A 14042-nucleotide genomic window follows, 5' to 3' on the forward strand; every position below is an offset into this window, starting at 1 on the left:
CCACAACGTCCCGAGTAGAGGTCAGCAGCACACCATCCCCACTATAAACAGTGTTTGTGCTGCACCGCTTCCCCCCCCTGAGACGCCGGATGGTGGACCAGAATCGCCTCGAAGCCGTGCGGAAGTCTTTCTCCATGGCCTCTCCAAACTCCTCCCACGCCTGAGTTTTTGCCTCAGCAACCGCCCGAGCCGCATGCCGCTTCGCCTGCCGGTACCCATCAGCTGCTTCCGGAGTCCCACAGGCCAAAAAGGCCCGATAGGACTCCTTCTTCAGCCTGACGGCATCCCTCACCGAAGGTGTCCACCAACGGGTTCGAGGGTTGCCGCCGCGACAGGCACCGACAACCTTGCGGCCACAGCTCCGATCGGCCGCCTCGACAATGGAGGCACGGAACACGGTCCACTCAGACTCCATGTCCCCCACCTCCCCCGGGACGTGTTCGAAGTTTTGCCGGAGATGGGAGTTAAAGCTCCGTCTCACAGGGGATTCCGCCAGACGTTCCCAGCAGACCCTCACAACACGTTTGGGCCTGCCAGGTCTGACCGGCTTTCGCCCCCACCACCGGAGCCAACTCACCACCAGGTAGTGGTCAGTGGACAGCTCCGCACCTCTCTTCACCCGAGTGTCCAAGACATACGGCCGCAGATCCGATGAAACGATGACAAAGTCGATCATCGAACTGCGGCCTAGGGTGTCCTGGTGCCAAGTGCACATATGGACACCCTTATGCTTGAACATGGTGTTCGTTATGGACAATCCATGGCGAGCACAGAAGTCCAGCAACAGAACACCGCTCGAGTTCAGGTCGGGCGGGCCGTTCCTCCCAACCACGCCCCTCCAGGTCTCACTGTCGTTGCCCACGTGAGCGTTGAAGTCCCCCAGCAGAACAAGGGAGTCCCCAGGAGGAGCACTCTCCAGTACCCCCTCTAAGGACTCCAAAAAGGGTGGGTAATCTGAACTGTCGTTCGGCCCGTAAGCACAAACGACAGTCAGAACCGGTCCCCCCACCCGTAGGCGGAGGGATGCTACCCTCTCGTTCACCGGGGTGAACCCCAACGTACAGGCGCCGAGATGGGGAGCAACAAGTATGCCCACTCCTGCCCGACGTCTCTCTCCCTGGGCAACTCCAGAGTGGAAGTATGTCCAGCCCCTCTCAAGGAGACTGGTTCCAGAACCAGAGCCATGCGTCGAGGTGAGACCGACTATTTCTAGCCGGAACCTCTCGACCTCACGCACTAGCTCCGGCTCCTTCCCCACCAGAGAGGTGACATTCCACGTCCCAAGATCCAGTTTCTGCAACCGAGGATCGGACCGCCAGGGTCCCCTCCCTTGGCCGCCACCCATCACACAGTGCACCCGACCCCTATGGCCCCTCCCACGGGTGGTGGGCCCATGGGAGGGGGGGCCCATGTTTCCTCTTCGGGCTGAGCCCGGCCGGGCTCCATGGGTAAAAGCCCGGCCACCAGACGCTCGCCATCGTGCCCCCCCTCCAGGCCTGGCTCCAGAGTGGGGCCCCGGTGACCCGCGTCCGGGCGAGGGAACACCAAGTCCAATGTTTTTACTCATCATTGGGGTCTTCAGGCTGCACTTTGTCTGGTCCCTCACCTAGGACCTGTCTGCCTTGGGTGACCCTACCAGGGGCATGAAGCCCCAGACAGCATAGCTCCTAGGATCATTGGGGCACTCAAACCCCTCCACCACGATAAGGTGGCAGCCCATGGAGGAGTCTTGGGCATTAATGTAATATTATTTTGATGCATTTGACTCATTCTTTTTTTTTTTTTAAGACAATTGAAGCATACAACAAAAATATTCAAATATTTACATTTCCCACGACTAATTTGGAGATAGGGTTGCACAGTGGCGTGGTTGGTAGCACTGTTGCCTTGCAGCAAGAAGGTCCTGGGTTCGATTCCCGGCCGGGGTCTTTCTGCATGGAGTTTGCATGTTCTCCCTGTGCATGCATGGGTTCTCTCCGGATACTCCAGCTTCCTCCCACAGTCCAAAAACATGACTGTCAGGTTAATTGGTCTCTTTACATTCTCCCTAGGGGTGTGTGTGAGTGTGCATGGTTGTTTGTCCTGTATGTCTTTGTGTTGCCCTGCGACAGACTGGCGACCTGTCCGGGGTGTACCCCGCCTCTCGCCTGGAACGTAGCTGGAGAGGCACCAGCAACCCTCCCAACCCCATGGATGGATGGATAATTTGGAGATATGTTCCACAGAAAAATCTGGGACTACTGAGCCGAGAATTGGTGGGGTTCTGCTTTTATTTGAATTTCGGTCATTAAAGAGTCAGAATTGCCCAAAAGTAAAGTAATCGATGCAGTAAAGACGGAGGGGTAAATTAAAAGGATATTGCAGCAAATGAGCAGAAACTGTTTCAGCTCATTTGCAGAAATGAGTCCTAGGGTTCTAAGGTAAGGTAAATGTATCCGGTAGACTTGTTTTGATTGGGGACCAAAATTGCAACATTTGTTTGATTTTTCAGCTGGTGCAGTTTGTTTTCGCACTGCACGATAAAAAAAACCCTTTGATAAACCCCGTTGACCTCCTCACCTGTGGTGGCGCTGCACCAAGAACCTCTGAAGTATCGACACAAAAACCTATGAAGACGACAAGAGCACAACTTCCTTCTTCACGAAATGTAAACAAAAACAGAGTAGTGTCAGATTTTAGTGGTTGTAGGATTTTTGTCTTGTCTTTAATAAAAGACCACCAGCTGTTTCTCCCACTAGTGTTAGCCTCTTGCATTTGTTTAGGTTGTATTTACCCAGAATGCTCTGCGCTATACTTACCTTCCTGCTTTTGGAGCGCATAGCGATCACATATGCATTCGAACTGCGGCAGAATTCACTTCAACCAGAGTTGAGGCGGACCAGAGTTCACTTCTTTCGGTCCGCATCAGAGTTCGATTGCACATTAACACCTCCGCAAACGAGCCCGACTTTCTAAACCAACAATCTAGAGTTCAATTAAAGAGAACTAAAGAGGTCTGGTGGGTATGCACCCAAGAAAAAATAGGACTGTCTCTTAAATGCGGTTTGTTCGTTGATGGGGTCCTGCTGGGACTTGAAAAGCTGAGAGACTCTGAACAACAACAGAGTAAGACCGTCTTTTATGTTCGGTCCTTAGAGTAAAAGCACAAAGACAGAGGTGAAATTACCACACAAACTCACACACCCCACCCGCGCCCGCACGCACACACACACACACACACACCTGCGCCCGCACACACACACACAGCACCAGTGGTCATTATAGAGTATTGTTTCCCCCTCAGCTTAAGTAATAGATCTTACAGACACCGTAACACACATCAAACACTCCCACACAAGCCAGCACATTTCACGCTGGGTCCTCCCAACCATTCCCCTCCCCCTAAGCCTGAATCCCACTCCCTTTGGTGCAATATAATCATTGCACACTTCCTTTAAAAAAGTGCAGTGTGACAGTTTGAAAAACAGCCATTTTCCTGTTTGGGAGGGCAGTGGTCACTGGATAGTTACGGTCTCCGTCAGGTGAAAACCTTGAATCCCTCAATGTGTCCATTTTTCAGGATCAAGGACCAGTAGCAGTGGACCAGATGGAGCTATGTATGTTTCAAATTAACTTTTGCATAACGGTACTCTTATATTTGCTTGGCTAGCCTGATAATCTAGCCTGATAATCTAGGAGAGCTTTTAGTATAGAAGATTGGACTAATAGTAATGCCAAAACGCTTTTATTTTATTTTTTTTAAATAAAGTGGTTACTAACTGCAACATCGTTTGGGTTCCTGGTGTTTATTTTCTCCATTTGATGTGTTTCTACACACAACCATCGAAAGCTCAACCAGGATTTATCAGTCATTGCTGCAATGCAAGTACATTAAAATGCTGCAGAATTTCTGAACCCACCTTAGGGTCACTTATCCCAGAGATGTGGGGTTGCACCCTGAGCAATGCCATCGGTCCATGATAGAGCTAACACAGGGACACACAAAACAAACATGGCATGGCACAATACGATACGATACGATACAATACAATACAATACAATACAATACGATACGATTCGATACAGCATGGCAAGGCAAGGCACAGTATGGTAAAGTACAGAACAGTATGGTCCAATAAGTAAGGTACCTTGATATGGTACGGTATGGTATGGTGTAGTGTGGTGATGTGCTGTAGTCCCCTACGGTACATGGCTTGTGAAAAAGTGTAAACAGGACATCTGAAGGTGATTTTTCATGCATCACTTTTATTTTACTTCACAATCATGCACTACTTTATCTTGGTCTACACCACAGGTGTCCCACTCCAGCCCTTAGGGCCAGTTTCCTGCTACTTTTAAATGTGTCCTGCTTCAACACGCCTGAATCATCGTAATTAGGTTCACTAACAAACCTCAGAGGACTTTCCTGAACAGCTGGATTTACACTGAGAGTAAATTACATACAGGCAGACTACATGATAATTCATAACCCTGGTAAAGTTAGATGTGCAACAATTTTCATTCAACCAAGAAGTTTGTTTGGACAGGAACTGAGACAGGCCTTAAAAGAATATATCAATGTGGGGCACTGCGTATACAGAGCCTGTTAGTCCTTGGCGCAGCCTTCCAGGGTTTCAATTCCCAACCCTGGGAACTTAGCATGTTCTACCCCCAAACTCCTCCCCTGTAAACAAAGGCACTAGTGCCACAAAAACCATTACAAGAATCAATCAATTTAAATGAGGTTTTAAGTTTTTCAACATTCCTCAATAATTAATGGAGAAATCTTTATTGGCATTACAGCAAGGAACACACTGGTATTTTGACGAGTCTCTGAGGTTGAAGGCCAACTTGCCGTCGCCCTAATCTTTCTGTCAGTTTCAAGTGTGACTCTGGCTGGGCCTCTCTACATCGTACTTCCAGTTAGAAGAAACACTTTGGTCAAATCTGCCAGGGATAAAAATATTTTTATTACTTTATTCTAAAGCTTTTGGGACTTGCGAATTCAGTTGCTTTTTCTGGATTTCGTTTGTGTGTATCCAACTAAAGGGGAATGGTTATACTGTACATGGAGGTCCGGCTTTTCATATTTTAAGTTGTGAAACATGAACCGTTTTCATTGAAATTATAATTGTACACAATTTTTTGTTGGTTTATCACATAAAACATGTTAATTTTTCGCTGTAACACTAAAACAAATCGCGGAAGTTTTTGATCAACGATCCAGAAAACACACATGCTGTAGAACTTAAAATATATGGGACAGAAACCAGTCTCTCAGACATATACAGTTATCAAAAATCCTACCAAGTATCAAAAAATGCTTTAGAATTTGGTCACTTTTACAACTGTTTGCATCCAGTCATGGGACACGAGGTCTGCACTGTGCCAACACTTTGAAATAAAAATCCTGCAGGTCCTTTTCACTTCCTGCCTCTGAGCTTCTCTTACTGAGCCTCTCCTGAGGGAACGTCTTCTACTTGGAACTTGAGAGACTGAAGAGACAGAGAAAATCAGCTTTTTGTCTGTCTCTCCAGTTTGTCTCCAGTTTCACCAATGCTTTTCTTCCCCTCAACACACTGTTATCTAGTCCCAACTAGTAAAATGTTGTCCTATCTGTCTTAAAGCAACGGTCTGCCTGGGTAAGAGAGGCAACAAGTGCAGAAATGAACTGACCTGCCTTTGAAAAACAAACACAGGAATGTTTGACAGCGCTCAGGGCAGCAGTTGTGGTGTATTGGTTTTTTTAAGAGCTATTTGAGGCAAACCTTCTGTTGGTTAGTGTGTGTTTCTCTGAACCAGATGGTGTGGCCTTGTAGAGAAATCTGGATCAGATCACTTCCAATGTTTTTACACTTTAAATGTTTTTTTGGAAGCCCTGATAAATGCCAGCCTGAACTGCCAATTAAACTAAAGATGCAGTGTTTTGAGTTCACATGAAAAACATAAAATCTCTGTTTTAACTTATAAATTATTGCGGTAGCGTCTATATTAATCTTTTTTTTTTTCTATAAAACGATGTGTTCATTTTTAAACCAGATGTAACGACATGAATATATTCTAAAAAGAGTTACTTTTTAGAAGTTATTTTACCCACCCCCACCCCCCCAAAAAATTATATATATATTTTGTTTTGTTTTGGGAATATCAGGATGTTCTTAAAGAATATATCGATTTGGGGCACTGCGTATACAGACCGTTCTTCCTCCTGGTGTTCTGTGTGGTCAGCAGTGGGTTTGGCACTGGAAATTACAAGAGTGAGATACTGCATATTTTGGTATCAATCCAATATAAAGTAAATACCAATACTGCCGATACCGATACCGATACTGATACTGATCATTTTCGAATTTGATACATCAGACTTCTGACTTTCTGGTGTTTTTGTGGTTTTTCCATTGAATAATTTTGTTGAAGACTGGGATGGAATTTGGAAAAGGTTTATGTCAACAAAATATTTTAATAAAATATATTTTTTAAAAAGTATGAAAAAAACTACCATTAGAGAGCAAATTGAAACAAAATCATTTTTGAGGTAGAATTGAGAAACTACAATACAAAAATAAAACTTGAACTTAAATATTTTTGAGTTTTACATCATGTTATAAAGTTAATCCCTGATCAAAATCACACTGAGTGTTGCGTTGATTCTTTCATGGATGTTTGATAAATCCTTTAGTCTCCTATGGCAACCATTCGGCTGTTCAAAACGCCTGGGTGGACCTAGCTCCGCCTTCAAGGCACAGCTCCTCCTCACAGCTGCAGTTCCAAGCTTCCACCTTCACCTGCGACTCTCCCACTCAGCTCCTTCAGACTAGCCCAGCAGATGCTATTCACATCTTCTGAGGTCATTGTAGGAGCTGCTTCTCAGAGCATCGCTTGTAAAAACATTGTTAAAGGGTTAATAGAGGAGCAATGTTGTGATGACTTCCTGAAGGCGGGGTTTGAGAAAGAGCAAGAGTTTCTTAAAGAGACAGAGGCCCAATTTCAAAGCATTAAATTGCAATGTCAAATTCATTTTAAGCCATACAGAATTTTTATATCAACTGAAGGCAACATAATTATTTGATTGTTCTGTAAAATGCCACTATGTGCTTAGAAAATGCAAATATTGCTCCTTTAAAATTTGTTTGATGATTTAAGAGTGACAAAAAAGCTAAAAGAGGGCAAGCCATTTTTCCTCACCACTAATTTCTGTTCTGTAACCCCATATACACTGTAGAATTCAACCATCATTTAAATGATGTATCTATAAACAAATGGCTTCACATGTGCCCCTTTACCCCGACACGCTCGCTGTGCCCATTCATTCCTCATCTGTCTGCTGGTCTGCAGACAGATGAAGCCTCCCGCCTCAACCTCCCACAGGACCCCTGCACCAGGCAGCAATGTCACGCTCTTTCATGCATGTCAGAGCTGCATATTTTATGTTCCCCTCTGCCCCCTGCAGGCCCAGAGGCCTGTGATTTACAGTACAATGAGAAAAGAAGCAACCGCGGGAGGCTCGGCTTCCTGCTTTCAAAGTCTGCCACAGGGGAGAATCCTGCCATGAGCTGGGAAGGCAAGACTGAAAATACTTGGAAACACACACACACATACGGAGGACTCTACACCAGATGAGCAAGGGGCTACTCTCCAAAAGAAACTCCTTCAGTCCAGTAATATCTCAAATAAAATATGGAGTTTCATCATCTGCTCTCTTCCTGAAATATTGCCACTTCTTGAAGATTGGTTTGCTTAAAAATGGAAATCTAAAGTTTCTGATGCTCTGCTACCTTTTCATATGTTATTATTTTTAACCTTTCTCACCAATATACAGATAAAATTGAAAGAAAATGTAAAACAGGTGACACTTTGACCTAGCTAGCCGTCTTATACTGCAAACTGAATTGAGGTGTTTTGTTGATTTTAATCATTTTGTTTCTCGTTCTGTAGTAACTTGTCTCAGGACAAAGGATGAAATTTAGCAATTGTGCTAATTACTGCATATTTATGTTACCATAAATCGAGGTAATGTTGGTAAGTTCACACTATTATATTTAGCTTAAGCTCTGGTTCTACTGCTTCATATCTGTTTACATTGGCCTAAATGTGAGTTTTTTACAGACTTATTCTGTTTATATGTCATGTAGATGAAATATGTGTTGTATTTGATGTCCTGTGCTATGTTTAGTGTGTGTATGTTGGGATGAAAGGTGTAAAATTTTGTGTTTAGCTGCATTAACCTAGCTAGCCAGCTAATTGGCTAAAGTGGCATCTTTGCCTGCTTCTTTTCTTCTTCTTTTTTCAAATCTAAGAAATGCTCTGTCTGTGGGATATTACTGCCTCCAAGTGGTCAGAGAGTTACTTGTCGAAATAATCAGAAAATGAGTCAGGCTGCCACCAGCTGGTGCCACTTCAAGCATGCTGATGTGAGTGGATTTTCATCAGTGCAGATGGAGCATCCGCATAGTGTAGCATGAGACTGAGATTATTACTGGGTCAAAATGTAACACCTATTGATCTGGATCTGTTTGGTATGTTACACAGAACACTTTGTCGTATCCAAAAACTATGAGGAAGACTGTTTTAACTGAAGATATGGCTGAAGCTATTATAGCTGAAGTACGTAAGTTTTATTAAAAAGAAATCTATATATTTTTTACGTATTTGTTAAAAATATCGCATTGTGACAGTTTGTTATGATAATCTGTGAAAGTGTCGACCCTGAGCTAGTATTACCGTCTGAAGAAACACACCGACTCTCGACCAAAAACAACCAATCAGAGCCCAGAGGAGGGCCTTAGCGCTGTCAATCATGCTCATGTATGCTCTATTAAATGTGCAAATGATGGAGAAATAACTTACAAAAAGACAAAAGCTTAGTCGCCGTCAACGGTGGCCATGCTAATTAGCCTGAGCATTCACAACATGCTATGCTAGCTGCAGCTTGCTCTCCTCCTAAGGCCAATCCTGGCTCTGATTGGTTGTTTCTGGTTGACACTTGGAGCACTAGAAGAAGAGGAGCTCGATTTTTTCCCCCACAGATTATATCTGTCACAACATAGTGACATTTTAAGCAAATATGTAAAAAAAAATCTTCCTTGTAAAAGTCACATACCGCAGTTTTAAGGCCTGAAAATACCTCTTCACGTCTGAGAATGCAAGACATTTTAACCGTCCCGACAAAATCTCCTGCATTTATTCTGTTATAAATAAAACTCACCTACTCAGTCATTGCCATTTTACTCGTTTCTGCTTGTTAAAACGGTCCAAACGGCCTATTCAAAGCTGACTCTTTATTGCTTCTCGTCTTTGTGTGATGGAACGCGAGAACTCACAGACCCCCTTCGCACAAAAAGGCAGCATTCTTCATGTGAAACGCTGGAAGAATGCAGCTCATCATCCCAACTCAGAGCTCCTCTAAAACAAAAAAAGAAAAAAAAAAGGAGAAAGCTGTGATAAACGGTCAGCGGCGCTTCAAGACGTGAAGTGATCAAAGGCGTGGCAGAGGTCTGGCCTCGGTTTACGAGAGCGTGGCCGTCGGCCCGGAGATCAGAGGCAGGATTCACTTTTCCACATGCGTGGGCTGCCCTCATGACGGAGCAGAACCAACGACAGCTCCTCTGACAGACGGTCTGCTGCGCTTCCCTTTTTCAGTTTCATTTATTACCAACAACATTGTTTGTTTTATTATTAGTCACTGTCTCGTTTTAAGATGCATCACTTAGCATATAATTTATTTGTTTTTCCCCATCTAGCTGTTAAAACCGAACGGCTACAGGCGTCACATTCGTTGAGTTTAATGTTGAGAGGAAATAAATCCTCACAGGTCTTTATGGAAATGGGTTGCATACAATGATATATTTTATGTTACTTTACCTTGACGTTGTAGAACCATTAAAGCCACATGGCTAGAGTCACATGAAACACATTTACTCTTTCATAAAAGGACAATCAAGTTGATCTAGAATTGCTTAAATGTCGATATTTGTGTTAAATGACGACAAGATGATCGCCGCAAGATGAGACCAAAAAAATTATCTTGGTCAGGAGCACATGTGGTCCAAATTCCCAGCATTCCCAGCTGGGCCACCCCAGAGAGCAACAACAGATTTCAGCGCATAGCGACAGAACAACCAAAAACGGGAAACAAAACACGCGGCGGCGGCAACTAATGTCTGCAGAACGGCATTGGGAGTGTTGGCGTTTTCAAGTTGACCGGCCACACATGTTGACACAGATCTGCCACATCTCATTCACAGAGCAAATACGGCTAATGGCACGCAGATGCAACCATGGCGACGGTCTCTGGCAAATGTAAGCAATTTGCAGTCATTCACTTCCAGATCACAGGAGCCATTAGTTTGTGATGTGAAAATGAGTTTCTAGCGCACAACTGGTACAAAACTAGCAGAGATGGAGAAACTAAATTGTTATCATTTTTGAGATCCTTACAGGTACTCCAGGAAACTACGACAACAAAGGAATTATATTTAGAATGATGCTGCTGAATTAATAGATGTAGATGTTTTAAAGCTGCAGTATCTAACTTTTATTTAAAAAAAAATTTTTTTCCATATTTGTTAAAATTATCATTGTGTCAAGCTTCTCCCAGTGCTCCCAGTACTAACTTCAGAAATACTCCACTCAGTCAGAAACAACCAATCAGAGCAAGGAGGAGGGGTTTAGCGCTGTCAATCACTCTCATGCTCACTCACTCCCTCTTGTTCTTTGCTACGCTACATCCGGTTTACTACAACATAGCCTACCATGAATGCTAATGCTAGTTAGCATAGCGACCGATTTTCATGGCAGATAAACGGTTTCCCTGTAACAGTAAATTGTCTTTCCATCATTAGCACAGGAAGCAAGGTACATGAGGTTGATTGACAGCGCTGAGGCCCTCCTCCTGGCTCTGATTGGGAGCGGTGCGTTTCTGCAGACAGCAATAGTACCACCTTGAGGTTGATTTTTAATTTTTTTTCACAGATTGTCTGTCTCATGTTAAACTGTCATGGTGACAATTTTAAGAAAGATGGAGAAGTCATATTTTTTGTAAAAGTTACACACTGAAGCTATAATGCTCAGCTGAAAATGTATTCCTTTAATTAGTTCTCACTAAAGTTAAATCCAAAAGAATTCAGCATGCAAAGTGTTTCAGACTGATTGAAAAGTTTCTGAAATATTTATAAATATGTTATATTCTGTGAGAAAACATATCTTTAATTTATTTTAGCCTTTTTGATCATTAATACGTCTGATTGATCCTTAGTTCCCCTGCAGGCTGCTCAGTGAAATATTCATTTAGTTTTTTACGTTCTAAACTAAAAATCTGTTTAATTAGCATATAAACAGAATGTATGCACTACAAACCTGCTATTTGTTTTAGAAAACATTTGAAATTAATCATTGATGTGTGGCGATGAACATGTGATAGTGATCATGGTGTGGTGTATACGCACATCCACAGTTGGCTGAATCAAGAAGAAAAACTAACGGAGGGAGAAGCAAAAAGAACAACTCTTCATTCATTCTGAGCATTCGCATAATATTTCATACATTTACCTCCAGTGAGCAAAATATCCTTAAGTTGTTTATGAGTTCTGGAGGGATTTGAGTAAGTAAATAAAATTTTACTTTAATCACAACCAGTTTGTGTTGGAAAGCTGGAAAAGAAATCAAAGCATTATATCTTAATATCCCCCATGCAAGCTTCTTTCCCCCCCAGTGTAGATGAAACAGTGTAGTATGATTTAAAGCAACTCCAACTCTTAATGGTGCAGTTACTAAACAATATTTTTCGTGAATCCTAGATTTTGCTCCCAGTTCAGTGTTTCTGGTTGTGTGTTTCAGCCACCAGGTCGTAAACTAAGGGGTAGCCCCTAAAACACACGCTCTGCCTGACTCCGAGTGTCCCCCTCCAGGCTGCGCGCAACTCATTTACCAGAGAGGGTCAAAGGTCAAAGCTAAGTCTTTGTTTTTTCAGCAGGTCACCACCTGGATCTGTTTCTAATTGCGGCTGTTTGTCTGAGAAGCGCCTTGGATCCAGTAGGAAGGAGCCAGAAGTTATTTATTGAACAGGCGAGAGGGAACAAGCTGTTTGTGTAAATAAATGTAAATTTGGGGGTGAAAATTTAAATATGATGTGTTTCTACTGCTGGGGAGACGATAACTGCTGATAACCTGCTGATAGAAGCTCACTCCATCTTTACTTTTAAAGATACAGTATGTAGATTATATGAATTTATTTTTTTTTCCATGTTTGTTAACAATGTTAGATTGATCTCCTTCATTGTCCTCCCTGTGCTGCAACCAACAACCAACCAAAGGCAGGAGGAGGGTCTTAGCGCTGCCAATCAATCTCATGTACTGCTACATGTGTAATGGCGGAGAAACAAGTCACCACTACAGGAAAACTGTTTATCCACTGTCATCGGTGGCTATGCTAACTAGCGTTAGCATCCACAGAAGCCTCTGCTGACGGGGAGAGGCTGCAACAGGCATGACTGACAAAGCCAAGACCCACCTCTTGGCTCTGATTGGTTGTTCCCAGTTAGCACTGGGAGGAGCCAGAAGAGCTTATCTTTTTTTATCCCACACATCTTTCATACCGTCTTGGATCATCACATTTCAATAAATATATAAAAGAATATTTTTTCATGAAAGTTACATGCTGCAGCTTTAAAGGTGATAAAAAGTGGTAGAGTAAGCAAAACATCACAAAACAGACTTTGAAAGACTCGCGTGTTGTTAAATTTTCCGTTTCATCCTTAGAAGTTGACATTTCTTGTGTGAACATTTTTTCCATTAAAAAACAGCTGCTCCTTTCCCCATCAGAAAGTATTAAAAAGCCAGAGGCGGAACAGCAGGCGTTATAGGTGGCCGGCATTTACGCTTGAATGTCAGGCCAAATTACCGCTACAAGCAGATAGCTTTGATCCCCGCTCATCTTGTGTTTTCTTAGCTGATTTTGATTTTAGATCCAGTTAATGACTTTCATACGTTGCTCTTTAAATCTTCGAGGAGTGGAAGCGCGTGTACGTCGGTACGCAGAATTTGCTCAAAGAAGTTCGCTGGTTTTTAATCTCTCTTGTGTAACAGTGAGCACCATTGCAGCTCGGTGGTTTGATTCATACGAAAAACTGCCTCCACATGGCCGCCAGATGGATCTAATAGTTAAAAAGATTGGAACTCGTGAGCTTTTTCACATCAGTGCTCCAGATCCAGAGGGACTGAAGCACTGAAAACAGCTCCGGAGCGGCGACTCGTCATCTATTCATGCTGTCAGGCAAACTAGAAAGTTTGGAGGGAATTTCACAAGATTGCGTTTGTTGTTTTAAGGATTTTTACGTTTCCGTTCCAGTAGAGCACTTCCAGATAATCGGAACGTTAGAAGATATGGACACATTATTGCACATTTGCTGTTTTCCTACATTTAGATTTGAGTCAAGTTAAGTCTATTTTCTACAATAGATTAGACTTTTGGGTTGATTTAGGCCACTGCTGGCACATGCTTTTGGCACGTGTGTGCTATGAGGGGAATATTTCAGCGAGAGCTTCCATTTCGGAGAATTTAGCAACCGCACTTGTTCCTCGTATTGTTTTGATTTCTCCTGCTCTTTTTGGCTAAACATTACAAACACACGTAGGTGCAGTGAAGCTAACTTGCATAGAAGTGCTTTGGATCAAAATAAATCTTCAAAATGCACAGAGTTTGACAATTTGCCATACTTTGGGTTTGATTTTAGTTTGTTTTTTTAATCTTTTATTATTATTCCAATATATATTACTCCAATGCAAAAGCAACCCTAAAAATGAAGGGAAAAGGAAAATGTTTTTTTTTCTATTCTGCCCCCTTTGCTCTGATACTCTTAAATAAAATCCAGTTGAACTCTTTGCATTCAAAGGTCCCTTAATTAGTAAACAGGACCCAGCTGTCTGTACTAGACGCCACACACTACATCAGATTGGTCTGCATGGCTGTCATTCCAGAAGGAAGCCTCTTCTGAAGTATATACACAAGAAAGCTCGCAAACAGACCTCCTCCCTCTGGAAACTGGATCGCAGGACACCGGTCCAGA

The sequence above is a fragment of the Xiphophorus couchianus genome, chromosome 15 (genome assembly GCF_001444195.1).
Source record: "Xiphophorus couchianus chromosome 15, X_couchianus-1.0, whole genome shotgun sequence".
In the NCBI taxonomy this organism is placed as follows: Eukaryota; Metazoa; Chordata; class Actinopteri; order Cyprinodontiformes; family Poeciliidae; genus Xiphophorus; species Xiphophorus couchianus.